Consider the following 23,444-nt stretch of genomic DNA (forward strand, 5'->3'; position numbering starts at 1 on the left):
ACTTTTTAGAAAAAACACAAGAAAACTTTAATAACGTTGAGAGCAGTTCTAAGATTGTTATTTAAAAACATACATTACTTTCTCAGAATGTTAAGAAAACGTTTCATAAAAAACACAAGAAAACTTTACTAATGTTCAGAGAACGTTCTAAGAATGTTGATTTAAATACATATACAGTGGGGAGAACAAGTATTTGATACACTGCCGATTTTGCAGGTTTTCCTACTTACAAAGCATGTAGAGGTCTGTCATTTTTATCATAGGTACACTTCAACTGTGAGAGACGGAATCTAAAACAAAAATCCAGAAAATCACATTGTATGATTTTTAAGTAATTAATTTGCATTTTATTGCATGACATAAGTATTTGATCACCTACCAACCAGTAAGAATTCCGGCTCTCACAGACCTGTTAGTTTTTCTTTAAGAAGCCCTCCTGTTCTCCACTCATTACCTGTATTAACTGCACCTGTTTGAACTCGTTACCTGTATAAAAGACACCTGTCCACACACTCAATCAAACAGACTCCAACCTCTCCACAATGGCCAAGACCAGAGAGCTGTGTAAGGACATCAGGGATAAATTGTAGACCTGTACAAGGCTGGGATGGGCTACAGGACAATAGCCAAGCAGCTTGGTGAGAAGGCAACAACTGTTGGCACAATTATTAGAAAATGGAAGAAGTTCAAGATGACGGTCAATCACCCTCGGTCTGGGGCTCCATGCAAGATCTCACCTCGTGGGGCATCAATGATCATGAGGAATGTGAGGGATCAGCCCAGAACTACACGGCAGGACCTGGTCAATGACCTGAAGAGAGCTGGGACCACAGTCTCAAAGAAAACCATTAGTAACACACTACGCCGTCATGGATTCAAATCCTGCAGCGCACGCAAGGTCCCCCTGCTCAAGCCAGCGCATGTCCAGGCCCGTCTGAAGTTTGCCAATGACCATCTGGATGATCCAGAGGAGGAATGGGAGAAGGTCATGTGGTCTGATGAGACAAAAATAGAGCTTTTTGGTCTAAACTCCACTCGCCGTGTTTGGAGGAAGAAGAAGGATGAGTACAACCCCAAGAACACCATCCCAACCGTGAAGCATGGAGGTGGAAACATCATTATTTGGGGATGCTTTTCTGCAAAGGGGACAGGACGACTGCACCGTATTGAAGGGAGGATGGATGGGGCCATGTATCGCGAGATCTTGACCAACAACCTCCTTCCCTCAGTAAGAGCATTGAAGATGGGTCGTGGCTGGGTCTTCCAGCATGACAACGACCCGAAACACACAGCCAGGGCAACTAAGGAGTGGCTCCGTAAGAAGCATCTCAAGGTCCTGGAGTGGCCTAGCCAGTCTCCAGACCTGAACCCAATAGAAAATCTTTGGAGGGAGCCGAAAGTCCGTATTGCCCAGCGACAGCCCCGAAACCTGAAGGATCTGGAGAAGGTCTGTATGGAGGAGTGGGCCAAAATCCCTGCTGCAGTGTGTGCAAACCTGGTCAAGAACTACAGGAAACGTATGATCTCTGTAATTGCAAACTAAGGTTTCTGTACCAAATATTCAGTTCTGCTTTTCTGATGTATCAAATACTTATGTCATGCAATAAAATGCAAATTAATTAATTAAAAATCATACAATGTGATTTTCTAGATTTTTGTTTTAGATTCCTTCTCTCACAATTGAAGTGTACATATGATAAAAATTACAGACCTCTACATGCTTTGTAAGTAGGAAAACCTGCAAAATTGTCAGTGTATCAAATACTTGTTCTCCCCACTGTACATTCCGTTCTCAGTGTCAACAAAACTCTCTCTAGCCTCTATCTTGTTAAGTGTGTTCAGATCTTGGCCTCTCCCACTAATTGTCAACACCTGATCTTAATGAGTGCTTGTTTCCTTTGAGATGGGGTCTTTTTGAATAGACTAAAATGAACAGCATTGTATGCATATAAATACATGGCATGCTAGCTCCATCCTGATGCCGGATTGGATAGAGAACAGAAGATTATAGGTTCAAATCTTACTAATGTCATGTCAAAATACAAAATACATTTGTTTGCATGATTAATGCTTAAGGAAATTCATTTCTGTGGGTCCTATCTGCCCTTGGAATTCCAAAAAGTTAACCCAAAATAAGCTATCAGTGTTAGTAAAATTTATATTGAAACATTCAGTGAAAGTTAAGGAAATTATTCAAAAACCTCAAAATAACCTATCCTTTCCGTTCTCAGAGTGTTAATTAAACCTCCCAGGAAAGCTTTCAATGAACCAAAGTAAAACATTCTCAGAACCTCCCTGCAACCTAAAAATAAACATTTCCAACACCATTTTCACTTCTGTTCTCAGAACGTTTTAAAGACAATCAGTTTTACCAGTCAGGAAATGTATGGCTTCATTCACAGAACCATGGGAGAACCATGGGAAACCAAAAATCTACGTTCCCACAACTTCCAAGGAACCATATGTGGTGATGCCTATGCCCATTTTTTATTATATATTTTTTATTTAACCTTTATTTAACTAGGCAAGTCAATTAAGAACAAATTCTTATTTACAATGACGGGCTGGCAAGAGTTAAAAGGCCTCCTGTGGGGACGGGGGGTGGGATTAAAAATAAAAACAAACAATGTAAGACCTAACAGACAACACAGACAGAAGACACTTGCAACAGCACAAATACAACAGCAACAAACTGTGGATGTGTGTGTGCAGGCATGTGTGTGGTGTGTGTAAAGTAAAACAACATGCTTCCTTACAAAAGGCAACGCAAACTAGAATCAACTACATGTCTCAACAACCTGTTCATCTATTTGTCCTTTGAACTCCTGTCGTGGAAATTCAAATCAATAATGAGGAGAGACAAGGTCAATCACCAATCAGGATATTAACTTTATTAAAAATGTATCGATAAGGGAGCAGGTCAATACAACACACACATACAAGGTGAATCGATTGAGTGCTCCAATAATACGCAAGGGGTTTATATAGAAACCCAAGAACTGCTTAGTCATGGTTGGTTCCATCCCTCCCCAGCAGATCAAGGCATCATAAGCTTCCTTGTCTTGTTCTTGTGGCCAGGTGTAACAGGTCATAGCGCACAAACAAGTGATAACTGCAGTTCCGTTTACTCCTTTCTCTACCACGCTAGCCTCTGTTCTCTTCCATCCCCCCACAGCGGTGCCCTTGGAAGATAGTAAAAGAACAGGATGGGCTGAATAACTGTGGTCACTTCTCAGAGACTCTTTGTCTTATGCCGTGTGACCAGGTTACTCAGAAGCGAAGAGAAATTGAAACTATACAGGTCTATCTGTTCCTCAAGCTTATCTCCATCCCATGTCCCTGACCACATGGCTAGACCAGCTGCGGGGAGTGAGTGTGGAAGAGATTAACCATCCTTTCTCAGAAGCACAGCATTGGCACTAAAGAAAAGTCTCTACTATTGTTAAGCATATTCATTGTTAACTATTAACTATTATTAAACAAATCCGGTAAATACGTGATTATTTCTCTCATACTCCTCCAGGGACACCAGGTCGTGGAGTTTTAGGTTGGCTTGGAGGGAATTCCAATTTTCAGGACTGTTAGCATGAAACAAGATTGAGATCTGAGTTTGTATGTGTTTTTATTTCGAGCTAGAAGAGAGGATACATAAAATGGCAGTTTTCCTAAAATGGCCTTATAAATAAGAATGTACCAGTTTTTGAGCCTGCGTTTTGCTAGTGATGTCCACCTAACAGCATTATGTCCAATATAGTATGCTCTCTTTTGATTAGCATACTAATTTCCCCAAACTGAAATAGCCTTAAAGTTGTTTGGTAATTTCCTATTTGTATTATGTACTTAAATGTATCTAGTAAATAGGAAACAGATTCCCAGGATGTGAAAAAGGTTACTGCTGTGTTAATTAAGTTGGGATGCGGGCCCTTTGTGTGTCCTAATGGTTTTCTTCTGTGGATCAGAAAGTTGGGGTAATAAATCCAACTTTTTAGTGACAGGTATAATTATACGGATTAGCGAATGATTGGGAGGTTGGAAAGCTCTGATTAAGTTCATCAGCATCATTCTACTCTACTTCATTTTTTTTTAAAGAGAAGACTTTAGAGTTTGACCCTGTCACCTTCAATTCAAAGTATGCCCTGTGGTTGTTTGAATTTAGCCTTTTAAACTTACTTGTGTAATTCTAATACATTTTTTCCAGTGTTCTTGCTTGTTCTTGTTCACTGCTCCCTAATCCCCCAGCTGTCCCAAGTCACTCCATAGGCACAAGAAGCTCAGCCGTGGCTATAATATACAATTATCCTTTATTTTTGCATTGCCTCTCCACCCCTTGCCCACTCCCAGTCTTTTCATTGGAGCCCTTTGGAGGGATTAGATACAGCCATCTCATCTGTTGAGCTGTCATTCAATTTATCAGCCTCACACTGACTGTAATATTTCTCCATCCCGTTCTCTCTTTTCAAACTAGCACAATGAGTGGATGTGAGTACTGTCGGTCAATCTGCTGTAGCTGCAGCTTTTTTACCAGGGGGAATTTTATTACCCACTTTATTACCTGTTTGTTCACTAGTACCTTTAACCTTGTGTATATGATGTATTTTATAACCAGTACATGGGCAGTGCAGCAGGCATATTGTTCCTGCTATGTATTAAAGGGAATACTATAGGTGAATTGGACGAGTCACACAATCTGGAGTGGTGGCAATTCCATTTGAATTCAGACAAATGTAGATTTATTACAATTCATCATGAGTCAATGATTGAATACTAATTTTCTGAAATAATTCATTTAATTTTAATTAATCTCTGAACTGAGTTCAAATTGAATTGGCTTCAAATCTGCACCGATAGCCTATCCACACCCAGCTCTTTTGTATAGTCCTACTGTAGCTGTTGTAGTGTACTATAGTCCTACAGTGCCTTCAGAAAGAATTTACACCCCGTGACTTTTTCCACATTTTGTTGTGTTACTGTTTGAATTTAAAATGTATTACATTTAAATTTTTCTGTCACTGGCCTACACAGAATACCCCATAATGTCAAAGTGGAATTATGTTTTTTATAATTTTTTACAAATGAATTAAATCTGAAATGCTGAAATGTCTTGAGTCAATAAGTATTCAACCCCTTTGTTATGGTAAGCCTAAATAAGTTCAGGAGTAAACATTTGCTTAACAAGTCACATAATAAGTTGCATGGACTCACTCTGTGTGCAATAATGGTGTTTAACAAGATTTTTTTAATGACTACCTCATCTCTGTACCCCACACATACAATTATCTGGAAGGTCCCTCAGTCCGAACAGTGAATTTCAAACACAGATTCAACCACAAAGAACAGGTAGGTTTTCCAATACCTTGCACAGAATGGCACCTATTTGTAGATGTGTACAAATAAAAAAGCAGACATTGAATATCCCTTTGAGAATGGTGAAGTTATTCATTACAATTTGGATGGTGTATCAATACACCCAGTCACTACAAAGATACAGACGTCCTTCCTAACTCAGTTGCAGAGAGGAAAGAAACCGCTCAGGGATTTCACGAAGCCAATGGTGACTTTAAAACAGTTGCTGAGTTTAAGGGCTGTGATAGGAGAACTGAGGATGGATCACCAACATTGTAGTTACACTACAATACTAACCTAATTGAGAGAGGGAAAAGAAGGGAGCCTGTACAGAATAAAAATATTCCAAAACGTGCGTCCCCTTTTCAAAAAGGCACTATAGTAATACTTCAAAAAGTGGGGCAAAGCAATTAACTTTTTGTCCTGAATACAAAGTGTTATGTTTGGGGCAAATCCAATATAATGCATTACTGAGTACCACTCTCCATATTTTCAAGCATAGTGGTGACAGCATCATATTATGGGTATGCTTGTTAATCATTAAGGACTGGGAAGTTTTTCAGGATAAAAGAGAAATGGAATGGAGTTAAGCACAGGCAAAACCCTAGAGGAAAACCGGGTTCAGTCTGCTTTCCACCAGACACTGGGAGATGAATTCACATTTTAACAGGACAATAACCTAAAACACAAGGACAAATTTACACTGGGGTTGCTTACCAAGAAGACAGTGAATGTACCTGAATGTCCGAGTTACAGTTTTGACTTAATTCTACTTGAAAATCTATGACAAGATCTGAATGGTTTGTCTAGCAATGATCAACCAATTTGACCGATGTTGCACAATCCATGTGTGGAAAGCTCTTAGAGACTTACCCAGAAAGACTCACAGCTGTAATCACTGCCAAAGGTGCTACTACAAAGTATCGACTCATGGGTGTGAATACATATGTAAATGAGATATTTCTGTATTTCATTTTCAATAAATGTGCAAAAATGTCAAAAAACATGTTTTCACTTTGTCATTTTGGGATATTGTTTAATCCATTTTGAATTCAGGCTGTAACACAACAAAATGTGGAATAAGTAAATGGGTATGAATAATTTCTGAAGGCACTGTATGTGGTCTGTCATACTAGCTTGCTTTCTATTTCCAGAAGGCCACCACAGCTGTAAAATGCCCACTTCACACATCTCATTCAATGGGATATTTTCAAAACCCGAATGACTACAGTGATACATTGTTCATTGTTATTGGATTGCACTCCAGAACTCCAACTCTGCCAGAAAAAAGTGACATTAATATTTGTTCTAATAGACAGAATCTGACTTTATTCGCCAGGACACAACTGCTTACTCAACACAATAAAGTGCCAACTTCTACCCGTCTTGCATGTTATGAGAAAACACACGCTTTGAAATAGTGCGCTTTTTCAGTTACAGATTTATTTTCTCCCTAATACAGTACTACTGTACAGGAGGATCAGAATAAGCTCCTATAGAAACGCACAGATATCAGCTAAAAGAGCACTCTGGGAGATTGGAAATTCACTGGCAGTGGCACTAAAGAAAAGCAGCACATTTAAAACAACAGCAGTCCTGCTTCCTCAGCATGTCATAATAACCCAGTCTAAGTGGACCCTTATCTCCTCAGTAAAAGTGCCTTGTCTGGCCCAAGTTAATGAAGACTGTCTCAGTCCAGATGGATATCCCCTCGGTGGCCATTGGGAGAGACCTCATGTAGAGCAGAAACAGGCTCTTTAGAGAACTAGTTCAGTGATTGTAGCCGATTCCCAGGCCTCAGTGAAGAGATACTGTCACACAGACTGAGATTGACACTTACAGTGCGTTTCAATTCATCCCAAAGGTATTCGATGGGGTTGAGGTCAGGGCTCTGTGCAGGCCAGTCAAGTTCTCCCACACCGATCTCGACAAACCATTTCTGTATGGAGCTCGCTTTGTGCATGGGGGATTGTCATGCTCAAACAGGAAAGGGCCTTCGCCAAACTGTTGCCACAAAGTTGGAATCATCTATAATCTTTGGGCTAGGCGTGCCGCTAGCGCCCCACCTTGACAACATCCGGTGAAATTGCAGAGCGCAAAATTCAAAATGCGTTATATTAAACATTCATGGAAATACAAGTGTCTTACGTCGTTTAAAAGCTTAACTTCTTGTTAATCCAGCCGCTTTGTCAGATTTCAGAAGGCTTAACGGCGAAAGCACACCATGCAATTATCTGAGGACAGCGCCCCACATACAAAAGCATTAAACATTTTCCAAACAAGCAGAGGCGTCACAAAAGTCAGAAATAGCGATAAAATATATCACTTACCTTTTGAAGATCTTCCTCTGTTTGCAATCCCAAGGGTCCCAGCTACATAACAAATGGTTGTTTTGTTCGATAAAGTCCTTCTTTATATCCCAAAAAGTCAGTTTAGTTGGCGCGCTTGATTCAGTAATCCACCGGTTTCCCTCGTTCAAAATGCATACAAATGAATCCCAAAGGTTACCAATAAACTTCGTCCAAACAAGTCAAACAACGTTTCTAATCAATCCTCAGGTACCCTAATATGTAAATAAACTTTAAATTTAAGACAGAGAATAGTATGTTCATTACCAGAGATAAATAACGAAGTGCGCGCCCTCATCCACGCGCACCACAAAACTACAGCCAAAATGGGAGCCACCTAGAGAAACTAAAGATTCTCGCTAATTTTTCAAAAAACAAGCCTGAAACTCTTTCTAAAGACTGTTGCCATCTACTGGAAGCCCCAGGAACTGCAATCTGGGAGGTATTCCACTGATTTTCCCATAGACAGCCATTACAATGAGTGGTGAGCTCAAAAAGAAAAAAATCGGGATGGATTCTCCTCGGGTTTTTGCCTGCCATGTCAGTTCTGTTATACTCCCAGACATTATTTTAACAGTTTTGGAAACTTTAGAGTGTTTTCTATCCAATTTCTATTCTGATAGGCTTATTGACATAATTTGAGTCAATTGGAGGTGTACCTGTGGATATATTTCAAGGCCTACCTTCAAGCTCAGTACCTCTTTGCTTGACATCATGGGAAAATCAAAATAAATCAGCCAAGACCCCAGATAAAAACTTGTAGACCTCCATAAGTCTGGATCATCCTTGGGAGAAATTTCCAAATGCCTGAAGGTACCACATTCATCTGTACAAACAATAGTACGCAAGTATAAACACCATGGGACCATGCAGCCGTCATACTGCTCAGGAAGGAGACGTGTTCTGTCTCCTAGAGATGAACGTACTTTGGTACGTACACATGGGGACAAAGATTGTACTTTTTGGAGAAATGTCCTCTGGCCTGATGAAACAAAAATAGAACTGTTTGGCCATGATGACCATCGTTATGTTTGGAGGAAAAAGGGGGAGGCTTGCAAGCCGAAGAACACCATCCCAACCGTGAAGCACAAGGGTGGCAGCATCATGTTGTGGGGGTGCTTTGCTGCAAGAGGGACTGGTGCACTTCACAAAATAGATGGCGTCACGAGGGAGGAAAATTATGTGGATATATGGAAGCAACATCAAGACATCAGTCAGGAAGTTAAAGCTTGGTCGCAAATGGGTCTTCCAAATGGACAATGACCCCAAGCATACTTCCAAAGTTGTGGCAAAATGGCTTAAGGACAACAAAGTCAAGGTATTGGAGTGGCCATCACAAAGCCCTGACCTCAATCCTATAGAAAATGTGTGGGCAGAACTGAAAAAGCGTGTGCGAGCAAGGAGGCCTACAAACCTGACTCAGTTACACCAGCTCTGTCAGGAGGAATGGGCCAAAATTCACCCAAGATATTGTGGGAAGCTTGTGGAACGCTACCTGAAACGTTTGACCCAAGTTAAACAATTTAAAGGCAATGCTACCAAATACTAATTGAGTGTATGTAAACTTCTGACCCACTGGGAATGTGATGAAAGAAATAAAAGCTGAAATAAATCATTCTCTCTTCTATTATTCTGCCATTTCACATTCTTAAAATAAAGTGGTGATCCTAACTGACTGAAGACAAGGCATTTTTACTTGGATTAAATGTCAGGAATTGTGAAAAACTGAGTTTAAATGTATTTGGCTAAGGTGTATGTAAACTTCTGACTTAAACTGTATGTGTGTTTCCTGTCCTTCATGAGATCACCAAATGAAACACACTCTACATGACTGTCCCGTAAGTGTCCACGGACCATTCCCACATTCTCAACAATTGAAATATTGTTTAGTTCTCCCATTTTGGGGATTAGGAGTTTTGAACAAAGATAAGCTTTTTGTTCTGGTAGACTCTCTCTCAAAACTGCATGGCAGTTTCTACCAGGTATTTATGATCTGTCGTAAAGTCATAAAACTTGTGGGGGGGAGCCACGATATACACCCCAAAGGGCCACGTCGTGACCATTCTACTGTCAATGTTTGTGTATGGAGATTGCATGGCTGTTGCTCTATTTTATACACCTGTCAGCAATGGGTGTGGCTGAAATAGCCGAATCCACTAATTTGAAGGAGTGTCATACCTTTGTATATATAGTGTATATGCCGTCTCCATCTCCCCTTAAGCCCATATATCCTGTGTGTCTTTGACAACTGGACTCTGTATCCTATCAGAAAGGTCCCTACAATACTACTTTAACAACAGTAGGGAATGAGTAGCATACAGTGGGCCTTAATGTAGCAGAAATCAAGGCAGAAAGGAAATGGGTCTATTAGATTAGGCCTGTAGTGGGCTGTTAACAGGAATGTCCTAATGATAGCACCCTTAACAATGAAGCTTCCCCATGGCTTTCATTCACATAGAGGAGGCCCATTGGCATTTCCACCAATGCATAATTGTGTCGGCGGTGCTCAATTTATATATTCTCCTCTCACAATTGGAATGACGTGTGATCAATTCTGTTATTCTCTGCTGCAGCCCAGTCCCGTCAGAACTCTTCACTGCTGTGTTTTTAAGATGTACAAATAATGGGAAAGGGACATTCAAATGGGTTGCTATGCAATGAATCACCCCTCCTTGAGAAAGAGGGGAGATGAGATGGTGTCTTTGATGTCTTGAATAAGACATCCTTATAAAGGCTCAGGGCCAAACTCAGATGCAGACACAGGAGGCAGATGGTTTGAGTGTTTGATATTTATTAGTAGTAGGCAAGAGAATAGTCGTGGACAGGCAAAAGGTCAAAACCAGATCAGAGTCCAGGAGGTACAGAGTGGCAGGCAGGCTCGAGGTCAGGGCAGGTAGACTGGTCAGGCAGGCAGGTACAGAGTCCCAAAAAACAGGCAAGGGTCAAAACTGGGAGGACTAGCAAAAAGAGAATAGAAAAAGCAGGCACACGGGAAAAAGACCCTGGTTGACTTGAAACAGACAAGACGAACTGGTACAGAGAGACAGGGAACACAGGGACAAATACACTGGGGAAAATAAGCGACACCTGGAGGGGGTGGAGACAATCACAAGGACAGGTGAAACAGATTAGGGCGTGACAATCCTGGTGATTACACTAATCGCTGTAGATTACACCCGAGTAGCACGGTGCGCTTTCTGCTTCTGTTACGTGGCCAAGCCAAAGAAACAATCTGGAGATTGAACAAAATGTCCTAGTTTTAGTTGTATAAAGTACTTAAGTAAAAATACTTAAGTAGTATCTGTACTTTACTATTTCTTTTTTTGACAACTTTTACTTCACTACATTCCTAAAGAAAATGATGCACTTTTTACTACATATATTTTCCCTGACTCCCAAAAGTACTCGTTACATTTTGAAAAGAAAATTGCCCAATTGACGCACTTATCAAGAGAACATCCCTGGTCATCACTACTGCCTCTGATCTGGCGGATTCACAAAATTTGTAAATTATGCCTGAGTGTTGGAGTGTGCACCTGGCTATCCAGAAATAAAAAATATTAAATAAAATTGTACCGTCTGGTTTGCTTAATAGTAAGGAATTTCGAATTATTTATACTTTTACTTTTGACACTCAAGTATATTTTTGCAATTCCATTTACTTTGGATACTTGTATCCTTACTTATATTTAAAACCAAGTAATGTTAGAATCAAATCATATCAAAGTTTATTTGTCACGTGCGTCGAATACAACAGGTGTAGACCTTACAGTGAAATGCTTACTTACAGGCTCTAACCAATAGTACAAAAAAGGCATTAGGTGAACAATAGGTCAGTAAAGAAATAAAACAACAGTAAAACAACAGGCTATATACAGTAGCGAGGCTATAAAAGTAGCGAGGCTACATACAGACACCGGTTAGTCAGGCTGATTGAGGTAGTATGTACATGTAGATATGGTTAAAGTGACTATGCATATATGATGAACAGAGAGTAGCAGTAGCGTAAAAGAGAGGTTGGCGGGTGGTGGGTGGCGGGTGGCGGGACACAATGCAGATAGCCCGGTTAGCCAATGTGCGGGAGCACTGGTTGGTCGGCCCAATTGAGGTAGTATGTACATGGATGTATAGTTAAAGTGCCTAAGCATATATGATAAACAGAGAGTAGCAGCAGCATAAAAATAGGGGTTGGAGGGGGGGGCACACAATGAAAATAGTCTGGTTAGCCATTTGATTACCTGTTCGGGAGTCTTATGGCTTGGGGGTAAAAACTGTTGAGAAGCCTTTTTGTCCTAGACTTGGCACTCTGGTACCGCTTGCCATGCGGTAGTACAGAGAACAGTCTATGACTGGGGTGGCTGGGGTCTTTGACAATTTTTAGGGCCTTCCTCTGACACCGCCTGGTGTAGAGGCCCTGGATGGCAGGCAGCTTAGCACCGGTGATGTACTGGGCCGTACACACTACCCTCTGTAGTGCCTTGTGGTCGGAGGCCGAGCAATTGCCGTACCAGGCAGTGATGCAACCAGTCAGGATGCTCTCGATGTTGCAGCTGTAGAACCTTTTGAGGATCTCAGGGCCCATGCCAAATCTTTTTAGTTTCCTGAGGGGGAATAGGCTTTGTCATGCCCTCTTCACGACTGTCTTGGTGTGTTTGGACCATTCTAGTTTGTTGTTGATGTGGACACCAAGGAACTTGAAGCTCTCAACCTGCTCCACTACAGCCCCGTCGATGAGAATGGGGGTGTGCTCGGTCCTCCTTTTCCTGTAGTCCACAATCATCTCCTTAGTCTTGGTTACGTTGAGGGATAGGTTGTTATTCTGGCACCACCCGGCCAGGTCTCTGACCTCCTCCCTATAGGCTGTCTCATCGTTGTCGGTAATCAGGCCTACCACGGTTGTGTCGTCTACAAACTTAACGATGGCCATGCAGTCGTGGATGAACATGGAGTACAGAAGGGGACTGAGCACACACCCCTGTGGGGCTCCAGTGTTGAGGATCAGCGTGGCAGGTGTCTTCACTGAGAGGTGTTAGGGAGGTGTTTAACCCCAGGATCCTTAGCTTAGTGATGAGCTTTGAGGGTACTATGGTGTCGAACACTGAGCTGTAGTCAATGAATATCATTCTCATATAAGTGTAGTATTTTCCTGGATCACTTTTACTTGATTTGTCATTTTTGTTATAGTATCTTACTTTTACTGAAGTATGACAATTGAGTACTTTTCCCACCACTCACTAGTGTCACAATGTGAAGGTGGGGCTACATAAATCAGTAGGTAATAACTTCCATTAGAAAAGCAAACCAATGAGGATGTGGGTCACCCATCATGGTTACACAAGTCCATATCAATGAGATTATGATTTGCGCTCCCAGGCTCATTACTGACTTAATAGCTCTGTGTGGGACACTGCACATTGTTATTGGAATGAATTTGTGCCTAACAGTATGTGGTAAATATGGGCCAGGCTGCATCGTGAGCCAGAAGACTGATAGACAGATTGAAGTTTGCATGTGGTCTCCCTGGCCCACCGTGGGTTCATGTGTTTCAGATTTATAAGGGTTTATGAGTTTATGTGAGTGAATATCCTGCTCTTAGAGGTTAATCCCAAAGGATTTGAATGTGGCTACTGCACATTAGTATACAGTGTTGTCTCTAACAACACACAGTAATATCCAAACTCCTCCCTGCCTGCCTCCCTCCCTGCCTGCCTCAGTACTGCAGCATAGACCTAGATTCAGCTCTCCACTGAGGGGGAGCTTTGGTTTTGTTGTAAAAACGCTGCTGTACCAAACAAAAGGACATAAATAAGCACAGCATGGTCTTCATAAACCTGCGTGGATTTATTACTCATGCATTCTGCCCATAAACAGATTTGTGACTACATACCCCTCCAGGCAGTATCTCATGTTGTCTAAAAAGCCAAACACAATTTTCTTTAAATTAGACCTGTGGTGAGAGGCAATCTTGCTGTTTTGGAATGAGTCTGCTAAAATGAGAAATCTGCTGTGTTAGCTACAGGTAGCACTAAGCTTGGAAGACAAAGTGGGCTTATGCATAATTTTACAACGGGTGGTTCTAATCCTGAATGCTGATTGGTTAGAAGTGCATTCCAGCCAGTGTCTATCCCACAAGTTAACACCGACTAAATCTATGACGTTAAAATGCCTGTTTACTCTGTTTCATCTGACCGCTCAAACCACTGTCTCGTCAGCCCAGCCAGGCGATTTATAAACTTGATCTCCACTATAAAAAGCATCTTATCTCACATTTCTTCTAGAAAAACACTAAGTTTTCAACAGCGGAGATTTGATCTCCAGCTGTCCAATAGCAATGAACTCGGGAGTCGGGACGAGAAAGACAGGCAGGCAGGCAGCGTTTCTCAGCCAGTCGAAATCATGAATCAGCTGGCATCAACGATATGGATATATACAAAGAAATGTAAATTGATAAAAGGTAAAACGAAACGAAGTTCAGCTAGATTGCAGTCTTTCCAGCTTCAGTTTGAAGTGATTGTGTTCGAGGTGTTGTTGACTAGCTCCTCTAAACAACAGTGTCCTGACGAGTGAGCACATTTTCTATGCCAGGTGAAATCACACCTCATTAGCTCATTGTTATGGATGTATCCAAATAAAGACACTAGAAAACAGCTTAAACAAATGCAAATGCCGCTACTTTGCTGTTATTCTGGTCGCACTTTTTGACGTGACTAAGTTAGTCGTAGTTGGCTGCTTAAATCTGTTTTACCTCATTTCTATAGCTTGTCACATGTTCAACCAGAGGGAAAAAAACTATAGACCACCTTTACTCCAAACACAGAGACGCATACAAAACTCTCCCTTGCCCTCCATTTGGCAAATCTGACCATAATTATTTTCTCCTGATTCCTGCTTAATGGTAAAAACTAAAGCAGGATGTACCAGTGACTCGCTCAATACGGAAGTGGTCAGATGACGTGGATGCTACACTACAGGCTTGTTTTGCTAGCACAGACTGGAATACGTTCCGGGATTCATTCAATGGCTTTGAGGAGTATACCACCTCAGCCACCGGCTTCATCAATAAGTGCATCGACGACGTCGTCCCCACAGTTTTTTTCATTGTGTTACTTTTTTATTTCATTTTTTACTTTAGTTTATTTAGCAAATATTTTCTTAACTCTATTTCTTGAACTGCATTGTTGGTTAAGGGCTTGTAAGTAAGCATTTCAAGGTAAGGTCTATACTTGTTGTATTCTGCGCATGTGACAAATAACATTTGATTTTATTTGATGGAAAATAACAGAACAATGTAAATGAAATTAACCACAAATATTACTAGTTTATCTTTCCTTATTTTGGTCAAGGTAAAGATTAAATTGTGATGCAGTGCAGCAATATCACCACTTCTGCTTCAAGAATTCCACATAATTTTGTGCTATTGTAGCGGTCTTTATATGTACCACAGGAGAACCAAAAAATCAAGAGTGACACCACGGCTGTCTTTTTGTCTTTTATGTCGATCTGCAATAGTATTGTGAAAAGACAGGACAGGAACACATCAGTCTCCAATGCACCATCTGACAAGTTGTTCTATACAGGAGCATGAATAAAGGTAAAACACATATCCTGTCTCACATCCCCAATACATTGCTAGGTGCTTTCAGTATTAAAATACAACAACTCATGTACAAAAACACTGTAATACAAACAAGCTACAATGTGAAATCGCTTTTATCCCGTTCAGACCATAGAGGGCTAAAATTAGATCTCCCATAATGCAACGCTAGCATCAGTCAGCAGCCCAGCTAACCGTTTGCATCACAGAAACAGTGTTTCCAACTTAGCGACTTTGTCGAGCATTCAGACCCCTCTCGCGACACATTTTCAAAAAAGCGACTAGCGACAAATCTAGCGACTTTTTCTGGTGTTATTGGAGACTTTTGGAGACTGACTTGAAAGCAGTATCGTTCTTACTCTTCTCAACGAGCAGCGGGTGCTGCCGTGGGCCCCACCCACGTCCCACCCAGTCCCAAAGCACTCACAGGCGGCCCAGTCCTCGCGCAGCAGTCCCTCCCAGCCAGGGCGGGAAAACTAAAATAAAAACGAAGTAACTCTGCCAGAGTGTCTCTTTTGCATCACTTTTGCCGGTCCCAAGCCCGGATAAAGGAGGAGTGTTGGAATTGTGACATAAAAAAAACAAGAATCGACAGAAGAAAGTTAATTTGTAGTTTTAAACATATTTAGGGTGTTTTTTACTCACTTTTTGTCTCTCCCACAACGTTATTCCTCTCTCCTACAGCATATTCCAAGAGTATATGACTTTAAGATTGCTTGTCTGGCACCAGGGCTGTCTTATTTCTGTAAACTGTGAAGGAGAGATATTCAAATGACCCTATTAAATCAAGGCCTCAGTTCTGCAGAATGGTGGAGGAGTAGAATGAGGGACATTAACATTACATTTTAGACATAGGATGTGCAATTACATGCACATTGACAATTATGCAAATTAGGTGATGACGTCATTTAGCTACTTTTAGGACAGCCAATAGTTTCTTTCCTTACTGAGGAGTTGGAAACACTGCACAGAAAGGCATGCTAGCTAGCAACAGCAATACTTTTTAGCACTCTGTAAACTATATTAATAACAACAATAAAACTCTGAAAGTTACATGTTTCAATAGTCTCACACTCCCTTATAACAATATCTACAGCATTAACCTTGAGATGTTTTATTTCTTTCACGTTATGGACTTCTACAAAGGAGTAATCTGCAACAATACCTTTCCAATACCAACAATACCTTTCTCTCAGTGTTTTCTCGGACTGAGGAGAACGGGAGCTACGGGTAGTATCAGGGTGTTAGTAGGTGACGTAAGCACCCAGATGAAATAAAATACATTTAATGAAATAAAACCCGAAGATGTTAACATCATTCAGCTACTGTAGCTGCCTACTTAACATCAACAGGCAGCACTAGTAGCGCAACAATTAAAAATAGACACCAAAAGTAAAGTTCTTGGTGATCATAGCGATCTGACTCCTCCCTTCTGTCTGAACTTGGAATATTCCTGTTCGTGGGCTTGGGCCACTGACCCTTAACCTGGTTGTTCTGTTCTGCGTGGTGTACTATTCTAATAATTTGAAGTTTTATGGAATAACCTTTTTAACTCTCCTACACGATGAAAACTCCTTAAAGTTGTATAAGTAATAGTGATGGTCAATCCACTATCCCCTGTATTTATCGACGTTACAAAATAACCTTGGCTTCCAGTTGATACCAATTAATTCCTCTCACCCTCTCTTTTGAGGTGATTGGCTTTTATAATGCATGGCACAGCATATTCCAAGAGTATATGACTTTAAGATTGCTTGTCTGGCACCAGGGCTGTCTTATTTCTGTAACCTGTGAAGGAGAGATATTCAAATGACCCTATTAAATCAAGGCCTCAGTTCTGCAGAATGGTGGAGGAGTAGAATGAGGGACATTAACATTACATTTTAGACATAGGATGGACATACTATGGGCTGAGAAAATACAAGATATGAGATTGTGAAGAAGAGAGGAAAGAGACGTTTTTATCCTGTTGAGTGTTGGGCCACTGGGACCCTCATCACATTGAACACAGAGTGAGAGCTGCTCTTCTCACTCTTCTCAGTAAACAAGCTTACAGAATCAATCAGCCAGAGGGGAGCGGGAGAAGGAGAAAGGAGTCCAGGCTCTTTGTGAGAGCGTCTTGTCCATAGTGTGTGCTGAGAGCAGCAGGGCCATGGACTCCCATGGCTATGTGTCCCCCTCTGTCTCATCCCATTCCTGCACCAAGCCAAGGTTAACACGTAGAACTGGCATCCACTTGATGAAATGCAATAAAAACTCAAATGCTAAATGCTCATTCTCTGTGCTGCTGCCTGACTCCCCTTTAGCAGGCATTTACCAGCATTGACATGTAATCAGACGCCCTGCACTCTGAGGGGTATCAGTACACCTACCCCAGGCCCCGGGCTCCATCATTAGCAGGCCCCTTCACTGCCGGCCCCCCAGCCACATTCCCCACCACTAGATGAGATGCCACACTCTGTTCATGTCACCTGCTCCAACAGGAGACGCCAGCGGTACACAGAGAGAGACAGGTCTCCTGTAGCAGGGTATTTGCCTGAGGAACACTGTGTGTTGTTCTAGGAGCACTACGGTACTTCTGTGACCTGAGGTGTTATTGGACAATCAAATAACTTATTGTTTCACTGGGGTCATCAATGGGAAATGAATAGCTTTTAAAGCAACTCACAAGAATACAAGTGCTCGATAATAAAAATATACCCATGCTTCTCTTGTTCTATAGGATGAGTTTATGTACAGTATATGTACAGTATATATCTAAGACATGTTTGGTTTATTACTTTAGTGCAGCAAAAATGAATTAAGGGAGAAACATTCTGTACATTACCTTGGAAATAATGGACGAGGCAAATTCATACTTTCTTATCTTTTGAGATTGCCTACTCATCAACACTGACTGTTAGTTACGAAGAGATTGTATTGCATATCAAACACTAGGCTAGAAGCTAGCTAAATAGTTTGTTGCTAGCAAACCTGCGAATATGACAACCAAATTAAAAGGTATCAGTTCTGAAAACAGCTGGTCAAACTAGAAACATGGGAGGATTTGACAGAATAGCGCCACTTGTGTCATGACTGCAACGACCAGAGAAATTCATGTTTAGCACTCACCATGTCAGGCCATCAGATGCTCCAAAAGAATATGCCTGCAAAAACAAATCAATGCTAGCTAGCTAACTATGTTTTTCCTCGTTACAATGTATCCAATTTCGGTTTGTGTAGTTGTTGGTTTAGCTTTGTGTACATTTGTAAGGCGTATGAACTACATGTGTAGGCACTTACTGGGTCATGATTGCAAGGTGTCCTGATATATTTTCCAACTGTCCTGTTATCTGGTTTTAATGTCCATTCTAGAATGCATTTCTAGACAATCAGAAATGAGTAATCAACAACGCTGTGGTATAATATCATTTAATAAATGAAAATATCAACGAAAAAAGTATTTCTACCAGTAAATGTGTGCTTTCATATTGTTTGTGGTATAAGCAGAATAAACGCCTCCATTTTGTACATTACCTTGGAAAAATGAACTCCACTGTGTCATCCATTATTTCCAAGGTAAAGTACAGAACGTCTGCGTTTATTCCTTACTTAAAATGTGCCTCAATCCCATTATATGATCTGTTTTACCTGTTTGCCCCTGCTATCCAAGACTTGTCCTTTCTCTCATAGTTCTGGCTTGTAACCAATGTTGAAGCAGTGTGTGAATATGTAAATATTTGCCATTAAGTTCACTTTCTCTAATTAGTCATCATATTTTATGACTGAGTGCTTCCAATTATGGATCAATGTCTCATCTCTGTAGATGGACCCCTGAGTGAGTGGAGGCAGTTTAGCGGTTATGAAATGATTCATAATTTCTACTCTGCTGAGAAGAGTGCTCAGCTCACACCAGACTGATTACCTGATCGATGGAAAGCTGCACAGGCTATTGGAAAACTGCATGTTTGCAAATTAGTTTTTTTGTTGTTGTGTGTATTAGTAGTTTTGTATGATGTTTGTGTTCTGTTCTGTGTGTGTGTGTGTGTGTCTGACATTAATGTGTTTAATTGCTCTGGCTGTAATGTAGCACTGAGCTCATTAACTGGTGTACCACAGAGGGGGCTAAATTCTGCTAAATACTTAAACACACTTCTGACACACTGTGGGAGAGAGATGCAGCTGTGATGCGGGTCGTGTTCACATAAAAAAAACACTGTAGTGCTGTAAAACACTGCCATTGATGTTTAAGGATGTTGGTCTTACTAATGGCTGGGGTCTATAGCCTACGTTACTTTTGTTTACAGAGGTGATTTCCTACATAGGTCATCGTAGTTATCACCTGTAACATGTTGATGACCTGTAACATTTATCGCTCCATTGTCTTTTCATTGTCCCGAGAAACTAGAACAGTCACAGGGTTGACAACATTTGCCCCCCCACCCTCCCAAGAATTCAGCAACATTTTTTTTTAATTTAGGAAATATGTTCAAGTATTCCCACAAATAAAAAAGAGACTTACTGTATGTGATTGTGTCTCAATGTAATCCAGGTATGAAATGATTGTTATTTTCAAATATAATCTATTTTTGGGCTTTGTTGTGGTCAGTTTGCAGTGTACAAATTATTATAATTATGTTCTGGTCCCCCAACCATACGCTCTGACAAAAATTGTCCCGTGACTGATTCTAGTTGCCTACCCCTGGACTAGAACATGGAGTAGACGGTATTCTTATTGAATCTGTCCATCCCCAAACCATGTTCACGCTCTCTGTCTGTGTTAACATCTCAGGGGTCACACTGCAATCGATAGAGGATCTGTGCTTGTGTGTGTGTGTGTGTGTGTGTGTGTGTGTGTGTGTGTGTGTGTGTGTGTGTGTGTGTGTGTGTGTGTGTGTGTGTGTGTGTGTGTGTGTGTGTGTGTGTGTGTGTGTGTGTGTGTGTGTGTAGTCATGTATTTGTGTGTGTATGTGCATGACTGCGCGTGTGTGTATAATGCTCCTGTCTGAGATGGGGGATAAGAAATAAGGCTCTGCGGGTGGGCCTGGGCGGGGGGCTGTGCCTCTGTCCACTGAGCCCTGACTGATTGCAGTGAGCCTGTGGGGTGTGAGGTAGCAGAGCCAGCATGGGACTGGAGTCTGTCCTCTCTCAGCCCCAGCAGTACGACAGCCCCTCACTGCCACTGTCATAACAACACAAATGGTGGATGTAGGTGTGTGTGTGTATGTTTGTGCTTGCACATGTGTTTGTGTGTTAAAAAGTAGATCTATATTGTACAGATCTGTCTGAATAGGCTCAATTTAGTCCTTGATACCACTAAGATGCTGTCCCCCTGTAAACGCAAATAACATGGATGCATTTTCCTTGTTTACCACTGACCTAATTGAGGAGCACATCCTTGTTGAACTGAAACGGATTCCCGCCGTATCCTCTTCCCCCTCTCAGACTCAGAGAGCCTGAATTAACAGTGATGTTGTTAACCTTTTTCTTTTGCATTTTGCCACAGCTAAAGAGCGATTTTGATAGAGTGCCATTGATTGGACACTCTGGGCACCCTTAGTCAATGGACCCTGTGTGTGCCCTGGGTTCAGTTGCCGTGCCAACAATGGTGGACTTCCAAGGTCCAGTCTCATTAGGCTGTAGAGGAGGACATGCTCTCCCAGTCTCTCAGCTGCAGGTGGTCATCACGTCATGTCACTTACTAAAGACCCTCGAAGTGCCAGGAAGAGGATATTAGCTTATCTGCTGCCCCCTTGTGTGTGGATGAGTGCTGTACCCACTGCCCACCCACTGCCCCAGTGGTCATCTGTGGTCAACTCAAGCTACAGTTTGTTGCGGAATGTGAATGTGGGGTTGAGATTTACTGATCCTCTCTCTTTGGGTGAAAGAGATTTGGGGGTTTGAAGTGAGAGAGTTGGAATGGTGGAATGGAATGTTTTGGACAGGAGCAACAATACTGTTGAAACAGTAGCCTAAAATAAGTATACCAATAACAGGAAACCATAACTCAAAGCTGAGGTTGAGGAGTGGCAGTTGATGATTTCCGTATTAATTCTGGGGTATATTAAAACAGCAGGGTTGCTTCCATTATTGGTGCTAACGGATGGTCTGCTGTAGAAAGGCATTCATTTCTGATTGGTCAACTGGTGGCACAGGGCATTTGCTTCACCTCTTCATGATGACTTATGGAGTCTATGGACTGCTGCTGCTATGTATTGAATAATATCCAATACCTCTTCTCTGTCTGCTGCATTTCTCAGTTCAACTTTAAACTGCATGTCTGCTTTGTACAAAGTGTTAAAGTAGCGTACTTGCAAAATATTTTCTCCAGCACTTAGAATAATGAGTTGTTGGTATTTCTGCTTCCTCAATAGAGCACTGAATTGTACAGTTTATATAGCAACCTATGACAACATAACTGCTAACTAAATGCATGATCCTGTGAGACTCATGATCTGCCTGTGAGACTCATGAGAGACTCATGATCCTGTGAGACTCATGAGACTCATGCATGATCCTGTGAGTAAATACTTAGCAGGACCCTCTTAAGTAAAGAGAGTATCTCTGCTTGTGTCCCTGTTCCTATGTAGTGCATGACAACCTTCATGGGTATCATTCTTAAAGAACATTACTATTACTGTAGAGGACTACTCTCCTTTTGTGTGTGTGTGTGTGTGTATGTGCGCCTGTGTGTGTGTTAGAGATGGATTGGGCGAGACAGGGAGTATGAGAGGAGTGTGTGAGAGCTGGGGTTTGTTAGCTGATGAATGCTGCAGAATGCTGTTAGGCTAATAGGAAATGTGATCCCCTCTCTGGGTTTGATACACTCTAGCGAGAAGCCTTTGGTTTGTGCCCACGGTTCATTATAATGGTATAATTAATACCACTCAGCCTTTTCTCTGGTGACACAATATAAAAGGTTGAAGAAATAAATGATTCATTTAAAAGAATCTGATGCATATTAAAACACTTCTTTAATTCAGTAACAGTAAGTTATTCAAAATCTAATTGCCAAATCTTTTTTACATGTTTTCAAGAGAATACGATGAATGGAAATTAGAATGTTCACCTCCTTCCCTTGTTCATAGAAAATACCAACCTAAAATCTAATATAGTGCTGTGGAACACCTGTTCTTTTGGTAAATATTTGATTTCAATAAAGTTGAAGGAGTAATAATGAGACACAGTGTAAATCTATATGCATGTATTGACATTGATAGAACATAAGTTTTACTGTTAATTAAGAGATATGTATATTTAGACATGCTTCAGTTGGTTTCGGTCGTTCTAGTTCCACATTTAATATAGCAGACAAGTAATGTAGGAAAGCTGGATCTCTGTGTAAGGAGATCATATTCAAAGACAGATGGCATATGTGTGGACATCAAATTGTTATTTGTATCCACGTTTGTATGCTATGTGTAGCACTGTCAATAGTGTACATGTTCACTGAATAGTGTCTGGTGGGCTTCCCCTTGTACTTCACAATCTCAGAAACAAAATTCATTTCAGCTAGCAGCTTTGTATCAGTCCAATTACCAAGGCAACCTGCATGCCACTGCTTCATCTTCCAACTTTGATTTTAGGAAATATGTCTGGAATACAAATTTAGATTCAACCTCTCTTTCTCTGTCTCTCTCACTCACTTTCTCACACACACGTGAGCACACGAGCCATGTTGCAATAGCAATTCTCATTCCGTCCCACTGCATAATCACATGGACAATTTGCCTTATTTTCTTAGCTGGGTCTGTTGTAATGTTCTCGCTGGCAGTTGCACTTGTGAATGAAAAAGCTGGTTGACTGTCATGCCATTAGAGAATAGCACCAGCTTTATAGAGTGAATGTCAGGTCCTGCTGCTCATGGACTGCAGTCAAGAAGCACTTAGTGGGGAAGTGTGACACTGACCGCAGAGAGCCTCCCAGACCGGCTGCTCAACTTATCTCTATTCAGACAGACAGACCTGACAGACAGACGGATACACTCTTAAAAGAAACCGTGCTATCTAAATGTAAAATGGTTCTTTGTCTGCCCCCATAGAAGAAACCCTTTGAATAACTATTTTGGGTTCCATGTAGAACTCTTTCCACAGAGGGTTCTACATGGGACCCAAAAGGGTTCTACCTGGAACCAAAAAGGGTTATCCTATGGGGACAGCCGACGACCTGTTTTTGGAACC

At 41.3% G+C, this 23,444-nt stretch overlaps 1 protein-coding gene across 1 annotated transcript in view; it reads left to right on the forward strand.

Annotated features, from left to right (window-relative positions):
* Positions 1-23,444, forward strand: part of LOC139576872 (transmembrane protein 132C-like) — a 200,192-nt gene that overhangs the window by 89,591 nt on the left and 87,157 nt on the right. The gene's annotated exons all lie outside the window — the stretch shown is intronic.

The sequence above is a fragment of the Salvelinus alpinus genome, chromosome 5 (genome assembly GCF_045679555.1).
Source record: "Salvelinus alpinus chromosome 5, SLU_Salpinus.1, whole genome shotgun sequence".
In the NCBI taxonomy this organism is placed as follows: domain Eukaryota; kingdom Metazoa; phylum Chordata; class Actinopteri; order Salmoniformes; family Salmonidae; genus Salvelinus; species Salvelinus alpinus.